At 47.1% G+C, this 10,000-nt stretch overlaps 12 non-coding genes across 12 annotated transcripts; all 12 read left to right on the forward strand.

Moving 5' to 3' along the window:
- The first annotated feature begins 85 nt into the window (after nt 1-85).
- LOC143941878 (U5 spliceosomal RNA) lies at nt 86-200 on the forward strand. Its single transcript, XR_013264503.1, has one exon. It is a non-coding gene; the product is annotated as a U5 spliceosomal RNA (small nuclear RNA).
- A 749-nt stretch (nt 201-949) lies between these two features.
- Nucleotides 950-1,064, forward strand: LOC143941481 (U5 spliceosomal RNA). The gene has a single exon (XR_013264173.1). It is a non-coding gene; the product is annotated as a U5 spliceosomal RNA (small nuclear RNA).
- Nucleotides 1,065-1,827: 763 nt separating this feature from the next.
- On the forward strand, nt 1,828-1,942 carry LOC143941879 (U5 spliceosomal RNA). The gene has a single exon (XR_013264504.1). It is a non-coding gene; the product is annotated as a U5 spliceosomal RNA (small nuclear RNA).
- Nucleotides 1,943-2,691: 749 nt separating this feature from the next.
- LOC143941881 (U5 spliceosomal RNA) lies at nt 2,692-2,806 on the forward strand. The gene has a single exon (XR_013264505.1). It is a non-coding gene; the product is annotated as a U5 spliceosomal RNA (small nuclear RNA).
- A 763-nt stretch (nt 2,807-3,569) lies between these two features.
- Nucleotides 3,570-3,684, forward strand: LOC143941882 (U5 spliceosomal RNA). The gene has a single exon (XR_013264506.1). It is a non-coding gene; the product is annotated as a U5 spliceosomal RNA (small nuclear RNA).
- Nucleotides 3,685-4,447: 763 nt separating this feature from the next.
- Nucleotides 4,448-4,562, forward strand: LOC143941883 (U5 spliceosomal RNA). The gene has a single exon (XR_013264507.1). It is a non-coding gene; the product is annotated as a U5 spliceosomal RNA (small nuclear RNA).
- A 763-nt stretch (nt 4,563-5,325) lies between these two features.
- LOC143941884 (U5 spliceosomal RNA) lies at nt 5,326-5,440 on the forward strand. The gene has a single exon (XR_013264508.1). It is a non-coding gene; the product is annotated as a U5 spliceosomal RNA (small nuclear RNA).
- A 763-nt stretch (nt 5,441-6,203) lies between these two features.
- LOC143941885 (U5 spliceosomal RNA) lies at nt 6,204-6,318 on the forward strand. The gene has a single exon (XR_013264509.1). It is a non-coding gene; the product is annotated as a U5 spliceosomal RNA (small nuclear RNA).
- Nucleotides 6,319-7,081: 763 nt separating this feature from the next.
- Nucleotides 7,082-7,196, forward strand: LOC143941886 (U5 spliceosomal RNA). Its single transcript, XR_013264511.1, has one exon. It is a non-coding gene; the product is annotated as a U5 spliceosomal RNA (small nuclear RNA).
- Nucleotides 7,197-7,959: 763 nt separating this feature from the next.
- LOC143941887 (U5 spliceosomal RNA) lies at nt 7,960-8,074 on the forward strand. Its single transcript, XR_013264512.1, has one exon. It is a non-coding gene; the product is annotated as a U5 spliceosomal RNA (small nuclear RNA).
- Nucleotides 8,075-8,837: 763 nt separating this feature from the next.
- LOC143941888 (U5 spliceosomal RNA) lies at nt 8,838-8,952 on the forward strand. Its single transcript, XR_013264513.1, has one exon. It is a non-coding gene; the product is annotated as a U5 spliceosomal RNA (small nuclear RNA).
- A 749-nt stretch (nt 8,953-9,701) lies between these two features.
- Nucleotides 9,702-9,816, forward strand: LOC143941889 (U5 spliceosomal RNA). The gene has a single exon (XR_013264514.1). It is a non-coding gene; the product is annotated as a U5 spliceosomal RNA (small nuclear RNA).
- The last annotated feature ends 184 nt before the right edge of the window (nt 9,817-10,000 follow it).

The following is a 10,000-nucleotide window of genomic DNA, read 5'->3' on the forward strand; positions in this document are numbered from 1 at the left end:
TTAGAAATGATATGGTCCACGGGGTCACCATGAGTAGAGCAGCATCCACGTTCCGCCGAGGCCTAGTTTAGGCTGTTTGTTGGTTATACTCTGGTTTCTCTTCAGATCGAATAAATCTTTCGCCTTTTACTAAAGATTTCCGTGGAGAGGAACAACCATGAGTTTCAGAGAATTTTTTGATGCCTAGCTGATGCTGGGCTTCGGTAATTTGGTGAAAAATAGCTCGAGTTCCCTTGATTTGGCAAGACCCTGAGACAGCGTTAGTGTTGTTGTTGGTGGTGGTGGTTAAGAAGGGATAGTAAAACGATTCGACTGGGCCATTGAGCTATGGGACCATTGGACGGTTTCGGGTGTTTCTTTGGCTTTGCGCGCTTGGCCTCAAATGAAAGTTGACGGTGTAGCCGACCAAAGCGGCTCCCGCTCGAGTTCTTGAGGACTCGCTCCTGTTAGCAAAACGCGTTACAGCCCTTTGCAAAATCTTTCTCGCGCGCTCCGTTTTTGGTAAGTCGGCCTTATTCGACCCTTTAAAAAAGAGCACAGGGCAAGGCGCTGTATGTACCCCAAGTTCCATTGCCGTGCGCCTTTTAAGTGGTTCTGATGAAGCGAATTGCTACAAGCGCCTGCTGATTCCCTCCGTGCAGCTGTAAAGACATGCAAATTAGGCCGTCCTGCTCTGTAGCGGCCTTCTGCCATTATCCCCGGCAGTGGGCCGTCCTTTCACTTTTCTTTATTTGCATAAGCCTAATGTATCTCAGGTTAAATGTTTTGACATTTTTAAACTCGACAAACCCTTTCCAGTGGTGTTTTTCTTGGACGTGTCATTTGTTTCAATCAGTTCTGCACCTTATTTGGCCATGTTTTGGCTTAGAAATGATATGGTCCACGGGGTCACCATGAGTAGAGCAGCATCCGCGTTCCGCCGAGGCCTAGTTTAGGCTGTTTGTTGGTTATACTCTGGTTTCTCTTCAGATCGAATAAATCTGTCGCCTTTTACTAAAGATTTCCGTGGAGAGGAACAACCATGAGTTTCAGAGAATTTTTTGATGCCTAGCTGATGCTGGGCTTCGCTAATTTGGTGAAAAATAGCTCGAGTTCCCTTGATTTGGCAAGACCTTGAGACAGCGTTAGTGTTGTTGTTGGTGGTGGTGGTCAAGAAGGGATAGTAAAACGATTCGACTGGGCCATTGAGCTATGGGACCATTGGACGGTTTCGGGTGTTTCTTTGGCTTTGCGCGCTTGGCCTCAAATGAAAGTTGACGGTGTAGCCGACCAAAGCGGCTCCCGCTCGAGTTCTTGAGGACTCGCTCCTGTTAGCAAAACGCGTTACAGCCCTTTGCAAAATCTTTCTTGCGCGCTCCGTTTTTGGTAAGTCGGCCTTATTCGACCCTTTTTAAGGGACCCTTTAAAAAAGAGCACAGGGCAAGGCGCTGTATGTACCCCAAGTTCCATTGCCGTGCGCCTTTTAAGTGGTTCTGATGAAGCGAATTGCTACAAGCGCCTGCTGATTCCCTCCGTGCAGCTGTAAAGACATGCAAATTAGGCCGTCCTGCTCTGTAGCGGCCTTCTGCCATTATCCCCGGCAGTGGGCCGTCCTATCACTTTTCTTTATTTGCATAAGCCTAATGTATCTCAGGTTAAATGTTTTGACTATTTTAAACTCGACAAACCCTTTCCAGTGGTGTTTTTCTTGGACGTGTCATTTGTTTCAATCAGTTCTGCACCTTATTTGGCCATGTTTTGGCTTAGAAATGATATGGTCCACGGGGTCACCATGAGTAGAGCAGCATCCACGTTCCGCCGAGGCCTAGTTTAGGCTGTTTGTTGGTTATACTCTGGTTTCTCTTCAGATCGAATAAATCTTTCGCCTTTTACTAAAGATTTCCGTGGAGAGGAACAACCATGAGTTTCAGAGAATTTTTTGATGCCTAGCTGATGCTGGGCTTCGGTAATTTGGTGAAAAATAGCTCGAGTTCCCTTGATTTGGCAAGACCCTGAGACAGCGTTAGTGTTGTTGTTGGTGGTGGTGGTCAAGAAGGGATAGTAAAACGATTCGACTGGGCCATTGAGCTATGGGACCATTGGACGGTTTCGGGTGTTTCTTTGGCTTTGCGCGCTTGGCCTCAAATGAAAGTTGACGGTGTAGCCGACCAAAGCGGCTCCCGCTCGAGTTCTTGAGGACTCGCTCCTGTTAGCAAAACGCGTTACAGCCCTTTGCAAAATCTTTCTCGCGCGCTCCGTTTTTGGTAAGTCGGCCTTATTCGACCCTTTAAAAAAGAGCACAGGGCAAGGCGCTGTATGTACCCCAAGTTCCATTGCCGTGCGCCTTTTAAGTGGTTCTGATGAAGCGAATTGCTACAAGCGCCTGCTGATTCCCTCCGTGCAGCTGTAAAGACATGCAAATTAGGCCGTCCTGCTCTGTAGCGGCCTTCTGCCATTATCCCTGGCAGTGGGCCGTCCTTTCACTTTTCTTTATTTGCATAAGCCTAATGTATCTCAGGTTAAATGTTTTGACATTTTTAAACTCGACAAACCCTTTCCAGTGGTGTTTTTCTTGGACGTGTCATTTGTTTCAATCAGTTCTGCACCTTATTTGGCCATGTTTTGGCTTAGAAATGATATGGTCCACGGGGTCACCATGAGTAGAGCAGCATCCGCGTTCCGCCGAGGCCTAGTTTAGGCTGTTTGTTGGTTATACTCTGGTTTCTCTTCAGATCGAATAAATCTTTCGCCTTTTACTAAAGATTTCCGTGGAGAGGAACAACCATGAGTTTCAGAGAATTTTTTGATGCCTAGCTGATGCTGGGCTTCGCTAATTTGGTGAAAAATAGCTCGAGTTCCCTTGATTTGGCAAGACCTTGAGACAGCGTTAGTGTTGTTGTTGGTGGTGGTGGTCAAGAAGGGATAGTAAAACGATTCGACTGGGCCATTGAGCTATGGGACCATTGGACGGTTTCGGGTGTTTCTTTGGCTTTGCGCGCTTGGCCTCAAATGAAAGTTGACGGTGTAGCCGACCAAAGCGGCTCCCGCTCGAGTTCTTGAGGACTCGCTCCTGTTAGCAAAACGCGTTACAGCCCTTTGCAAAATCTTTCTTGCGCGCTCCGTTTTTGGTAAGTAGGCCTTATTCGACCCTTTTTAAGGGACCCTTTAAAAAAGAGCACAGGGCAAGGCGCTGTATGTACCCCAAGTTCCATTGCCGTGCGCCTTTTAAGTGGTTCTGATGAAGCGAATTGCTACAAGCGCCTGCTGATTCCCTCCGTGCAGCTGTAAAGACATGCAAATTAGGCCGTCCTGCTCTGTAGCGGCCTTCTGCCATTATCCCTGGCAGTGGGCCGTCCTTTCACTTTTCTTTATTTGCATAAGCCTAATGTATCTCAGGTTAAATGTTTTGACATTTTTAAACTCGACAAACCCTTTCCAGTGGTGTTTTTCTTGGACGTGTCATTTGTTTCAATCAGTTCTGCACCTTATTTGGCCATGTTTTGGCTTAGAAATGATATGGTCCACGGGGTCACCATGAGTAGAGCAGCATCCGCGTTCCGCCGAGGCCTAGTTTAGGCTGTTTGTTGGTTATACTCTGGTTTCTCTTCAGATCGAATAAATCTTTCGCCTTTTACTAAAGATTTCCGTGGAGAGGAACAACCATGAGTTTCAGAGAATTTTTTGATGCCTAGCTGATGCTGGGCTTCGCTAATTTGGTGAAAAATAGCTCGAGTTCCCTTGATTTGGCAAGACCTTGAGACAGCGTTAGTGTTGTTGTTGGTGGTGGTGGTCAAGAAGGGATAGTAAAACGATTCGACTGGGCCATTGAGCTATGGGACCATTGGACGGTTTCGGGTGTTTCTTTGGCTTTGCGCGCTTGGCCTCAAATGAAAGTTGACGGTGTAGCCGACCAAAGCGGCTCCCGCTCGAGTTCTTGAGGACTCGCTCCTGTTAGCAAAACGCGTTACAGCCCTTTGCAAAATCTTTCTTGCGCGCTCCGTTTTTGGTAAGTCGGCCTTATTCGACCCTTTTTAAGGGACCCTTTAAAAAAGAGCACAGGGCAAGGCGCTGTATGTACCCCAAGTTCCATTGCCGTGCGCCTTTTAAGTGGTTCTGATGAAGCGAATTGCTACAAGCGCCTGCTGATTCCCTCCGTGCAGCTGTAAAGACATGCAAATTAGGCCGTCCTGCTCTGTAGCGGCCTTCTGCCATTATCCCCGGCAGTGGGCCGTCCTTTCACTTTTCTTTATTTGCATAAGCCTAATGTATCTCAGGTTAAATGTTTTGACTATTTTAAACTCGACAAACCCTTTCCAGTGGTGTTTTTCTTGGACGTGTCATTTGTTTCAATCAGTTCTGCACCTTATTTGGCCATGTTTTGGCTTAGAAATGATATGGTCCACGGGGTCACCATGAGTAGAGCAGCATCCGCGTTCCGCCGAGGCCTAGTTTAGGCTGTTTGTTGGTTATACTCTGGTTTCTCTTCAGATCGAATAAATCTTTCGCCTTTTACTAAAGATTTCCGTGGAGAGGAACAACCATGAGTTTCAGAGAATTTTTTGATGCCTAGCTGATGCTGGGCTTCGCTAATTTGGTGAAAAATAGCTCGAGTTCCCTTGATTTGGCAAGACCTTGAGACAGCGTTAGTGTTGTTGTTGGTGGTGGTGGTCAAGAAGGGATAGTAAAACGATTCGACTGGGCCATTGAGCTATGGGACCATTGGACGGTTTCGGGTGTTTCTTTGGCTTTGCGCGCTTGGCCTCAAATGAAAGTTGACGGTGTAGCCGACCAAAGCGGCACCCGCTCGAGTTCTTGAGGACTCGCTCCTGTTAGCAAAACGCGTTACAGCCCTTTGCAAAATCTTTCTTGCGCGCTCCGTTTTTGGTAAGTCGGCCTTATTCGACCCTTTTTAAGGGACCCTTTAAAAAAGAGCACAGGGCAAGGCGCTGTATGTACCCCAAGTTCCATTGCCGTGCGCCTTTTAAGTGGTTCTGATGAAGCGAATTGCTACAAGCGCCTGCTGATTCCCTCCGTGCAGCTGTAAAGACATGCAAATTAGGCCGTCCTGCTCTGTAGCGGCCTTCTGCCATTATCCCTGGCAGTGGGCCGTCCTTTCACTTTTCTTTATTTGCATAAGCCTAATGTATCTCAGGTTAAATGTTTTGACATTTTTAAACTCGACAAACCCTTTCCAGTGGTGTTTTTCTTGGACGTGTCATTTGTTTCAATCAGTTCTGCACCTTATTTGGCCATGTTTTGGCTTAGAAATGATATGGTCCACGGGGTCACCATGAGTAGAGCAGCATCCGCGTTCCGCCGAGGCCTAGTTTAGGCTGTTTGTTGGTTATACTCTGGTTTCTCTTCAGATCGAATAAATCTTTCGCCTTTTACTAAAGATTTCCGTGGAGAGGAACAACCATGAGTTTCAGAGAATTTTTTGATGCCTAGCTGATGCTGGGCTTCGCTAATTTGGTGAAAAATAGCTCGAGTTCCCTTGATTTGGCAAGACCTTGAGACAGCGTTAGTGTTGTTGTTGGTGGTGGTGGTCAAGAAGGGATAGTAAAACGATTCGACTGGGCCATTGAGCTATGGGACCATTGGACGGTTTCGGGTGTTTCTTTGGCTTTGCGCGCTTGGCCTCAAATGAAAGTTGACGGTGTAGCCGACCAAAGCGGCTCCCGCTCGAGTTCTTGAGGACTCGCTCCTGTTAGCAAAACGCGTTACAGCCCTTTGCAAAATCTTTCTTGCGCGCTCCGTTTTTGGTAAGTCGGCCTTATTCGACCCTTTTTAAGGGACCCTTTAAAAAAGAGCACAGGGCAAGGCGCTGTATGTACCCCAAGTTCCATTGCCGTGCGCCTTTTAAGTGGTTCTGATGAAGCGAATTGCTACAAGCGCCTGCTGATTCCCTCCGTGCAGCTGTAAAGACATGCAAATTAGGCCGTCCTGCTCTGTAGCGGCCTTCTGCCATTATCCCCGGCAGTGGGCCGTCCTTTCACTTTTCTTTATTTGCATAAGCCTAATGTATCTCAGGTTAAATGTTTTGACTATTTTAAACTCGACAAACCCTTTCCAGTGGTGTTTTTCTTGGACGTGTCATTTGTTTCAATCAGTTCTGCACCTTATTTGGCCATGTTTTGGCTTAGAAATGATATGGTCCACGGGGTCACCATGAGTAGAGCAGCATCCGCGTTCCGCCGAGGCCTAGTTTAGGCTGTTTGTTGGTTATACTCTGGTTTCTCTTCAGATCGAATAAATCTTTCGCCTTTTACTAAAGATTTCCGTGGAGAGGAACAACCATGAGTTTCAGAGAATTTTTTGATGCCTAGCTGATGCTGGGCTTCGCTAATTTGGTGAAAAATAGCTCGAGTTCCCTTGATTTGGCAAGACCTTGAGACAGCGTTAGTGTTGTTGTTGGTGGTGGTGGTCAAGAAGGGATAGTAAAACGATTCGACTGGGCCATTGAGCTATGGGACCATTGGACGGTTTCGGGTGTTTCTTTGGCTTTGCGCGCTTGGCCTCAAATGAAAGTTGACGGTGTAGCCGACCAAAGCGGCACCCGCTCGAGTTCTTGAGGACTCGCTCCTGTTAGCAAAACGCGTTACAGCCCTTTGCAAAATCTTTCTTGCGCGCTCCGTTTTTGGTAAGTCGGCCTTATTCGACCCTTTTTAAGGGACCCTTTAAAAAAGAGCACAGGGCAAGGCGCTGTATGTACCCCAAGTTCCATTGCCGTGCGCCTTTTAAGTGGTTCTGATGAAGCGAATTGCTACAAGCGCCTGCTGATTCCCTCCGTGCAGCTGTAAAGACATGCAAATTAGGCCGTCCTGCTCTGTAGCGGCCTTCTGCCATTATCCCCGGCAGTGGGCCGTCCTTTCACTTTTCTTTATTTGCATAAGCCTAATGTATCTCAGGTTAAATGTTTTGACTATTTTAAACTCGACAAACCCTTTCCAGTGGTGTTTTTCTTGGACGTGTCATTTGTTTCAATCAGTTCTGCACCTTATTTGGCCATGTTTTGGCTTAGAAATGATATGGTCCACGGGGTCACCATGAGTAGAGCAGCATCCGCGTTCCGCCGAGGCCTAGTTTAGGCTGTTTGTTGGTTATACTCTGGTTTCTCTTCAGATCGAATAAATCTTTCGCCTTTTACTAAAGATTTCCGTGGAGAGGAACAACCATGAGTTTCAGAGAATTTTTTGATGCCTAGCTGATGCTGGGCTTCGCTAATTTGGTGAAAAATAGCTCGAGTTCCCTTGATTTGGCAAGACCTTGAGACAGCGTTAGTGTTGTTGTTGGTGGTGGTGGTCAAGAAGGGATAGTAAAACGATTCGACTGGGCCATTGAGCTATGGGACCATTGGACGGTTTCGGGTGTTTCTTTGGCTTTGCGCGCTTGGCCTCAAATGAAAGTTGACGGTGTAGCCGACCAAAGCGGCTCCCGCTCGAGTTCTTGAGGACTCGCTCCTGTTAGCAAAACGCGTTACAGCCCTTTGCAAAATCTTTCTTGCGCGCTCCGTTTTTGGTAAGTCGGCCTTATTCGACCCTTTTTAAGGGACCCTTTAAAAAAGAGCACAGGGCAAGGCGCTGTATGTACCCCAAGTTCCATTGCCGTGCGCCTTTTAAGTGGTTCTGATGAAGCGAATTGCTACAAGCGCCTGCTGATTCCCTCCGTGCAGCTGTAAAGACATGCAAATTAGGCCGTCCTGCTCTGTAGCGGCCTTCTGCCATTATCCCCGGCAGTGGGCCGTCCTTTCACTTTTCTTTATTTGCATAAGCCTAATGTATCTCAGGTTAAATGTTTTGACTATTTTAAACTCGACAAACCCTTTCCAGTGGTGTTTTTCTTGGACGTGTCATTTGTTTCAATCAGTTCTGCACCTTATTTGGCCATGTTTTGGCTTAGAAATGATATGGTCCACGGGGTCACCATGAGTAGAGCAGCATCCACGTTCCGCCGAGGCCTAGTTTAGGCTGTTTGTTGGTTATACTCTGGTTTCTCTTCAGATCGAATAAATCTTTCGCCTTTTACTAAAGATTTCCGTGGAGAGGAACAACCATGAGTTTCAGAGAATTTTTTGATGCCTAGCTGATGCTGGGCTTCGCTAATTTGGTGAAAAATAGCTCGAGTTCCCTTGATTTGGCAAGACCTTGAGACAGCGTTAGTGTTGTTGTTGGTGGTGGTGGTCAAGAAGGGATAGTAAAACGATTCGACTGGGCCATTGAGCTATGGGACCATTGGACGGTTTCGGGTGTTTCTTTGGCTTTGCGCGCTTGGCCTCAAATGAAAGTTGACGGTGTAGCCGACCAAAGCGGCTCCCGCTCGAGTTCTTGAGGACTCGCTCCTGTTAGCAAAACGCGTTACAGCCCTTTGCAAAATCTTTCTTGCGCGCTCCGTTTTTGGTAAGTCGGCCTTATTCGACCCTTTTTAAGGGACCCTTTAAAAAAGAGCACAGGGCAAGGCGCTGTATGTACCCCAAGTTCCATTGCCGTGCGCCTTTTAAGTGGTTCTGATGAAGCGAATTGCTACAAGCGCCTGCTGATTCCCTCCGTGCAGCTGTAAAGACATGCAAATTAGGCCGTCCTGCTCTGTAGCGGCCTTCTGCCATTATCCCCGGCAGTGGGCCGTCCTTTCACTTTTCTTTATTTGCATAAGCCTAATGTATCTCAGGTTAAATGTTTTGACTATTTTAAACTCGACAAACCCTTTCCAGTGGTGTTTTTCTTGGACGTGTCATTTGTTTCAATCAGTTCTGCACCTTATTTGGCCATGTTTTGGCTTAGAAATGATATGGTCCACGGGGTCACCATGAGTAGAGCAGCATCCACGTTCCGCCGAGGCCTAGTTTAGGCTGTTTGTTGGTTATACTCTGGTTTCTCTTCAGATCGAATAAATCTTTCGCCTTTTACTAAAGATTTCCGTGGAGAGGAACAACCATGAGTTTCAGAGAATTTTTTGATGCCTAGCTGATGCTGGGCTTCGGTAATTTGGTGAAAAATAGCTCGAGTTCCCTTGATTTGGCAAGACCCTGAGACAGCGTTAGTGTTGTTGTTGGTGGTGGTGGTTAAGAAGGGATAGTAAAACGATTCGACTGGGCCATTGAGCTATGGGACCATTGGACGGTTTCGGGTGTTTCTTTGGCTTTGCGCGCTTGGCCTCAAATGAAAGTTGACGGTGTAGCCGACCAAAGCGGCTCCCGCTCGAGTTCTTGAGGACTCGCTCCTGTTAGCAAAACGCGTTACAGCCCTTTGCAAAATCTTTCTCGCGCGCTCCGTTTTTGGTAAGTCGGCCTTATTCGACCCTTTAAAAAAGAGCACAGGGCAAGGCGCTGTATGTACCCCAAGTTCCATTGCCGTGCGCCTTTTAAGTGGTTCTGATGAAGCGAATTGCTACAAGCGCCTGCTGATTCCCTCCGTGCAGCTGTAAAGACATGCAAATTAGGCCGTCCTGCTCTGTAGCGGCCTTCTGCCATTATCCCTGGCAGTGGGCCGTCCTTTCACTTTTCTTTATTTGCATAAGCCTAATGTATCTCAGGTTAAATGTTTTGACATTTTTAAACTCGACAAACCCTTTCCAGTGGTGTTTTTCTTGGACGTGTCATTTGTTTCAATCAGTTCTGCACCTTATTTGGCCATGTTTTGGCTTAGAAATGATATGGTCCACGGGGTCACCATGAGTAGAGCAGCATCCGCGTTCCGCCGAGGCCTAGTTTAGGCTGTTTGTTGGTTATACTCTGGTTTCTCTTCAGATCGAATAAATCTTTCGCCTTTTACTAAAGATTTCCGTGGAGAGGAACAACCATGAGTTTCAGAGAATTTTTTGATGCCTAGCTGATGCTGGGCTTCGCTAATTTGGTGAAAAATAGCTCGAGTTCCCTTGATTTGGCAAGACCTTGAGACAGCGTTAGTGTTGTTGTTGGTGGTGGTGGTCAAGAAGGGATAGTAAAACGATTCGACTGGGCCATTGAGCTATGGGACCATTGGACGGTTTCGGGTGTTTCTTTGGCTTTGCGCGCTTGGCCTCAAAT

Source organism: Lithobates pipiens, unplaced genomic scaffold, assembly GCF_037356315.1.
Source record: "Lithobates pipiens isolate NorthernLeopardFrog02 unplaced genomic scaffold, aLitPip1_a1.2 Scaffold_3, whole genome shotgun sequence".
NCBI lineage: Eukaryota > Metazoa > Chordata > Amphibia > Anura > Ranidae > Lithobates > Lithobates pipiens.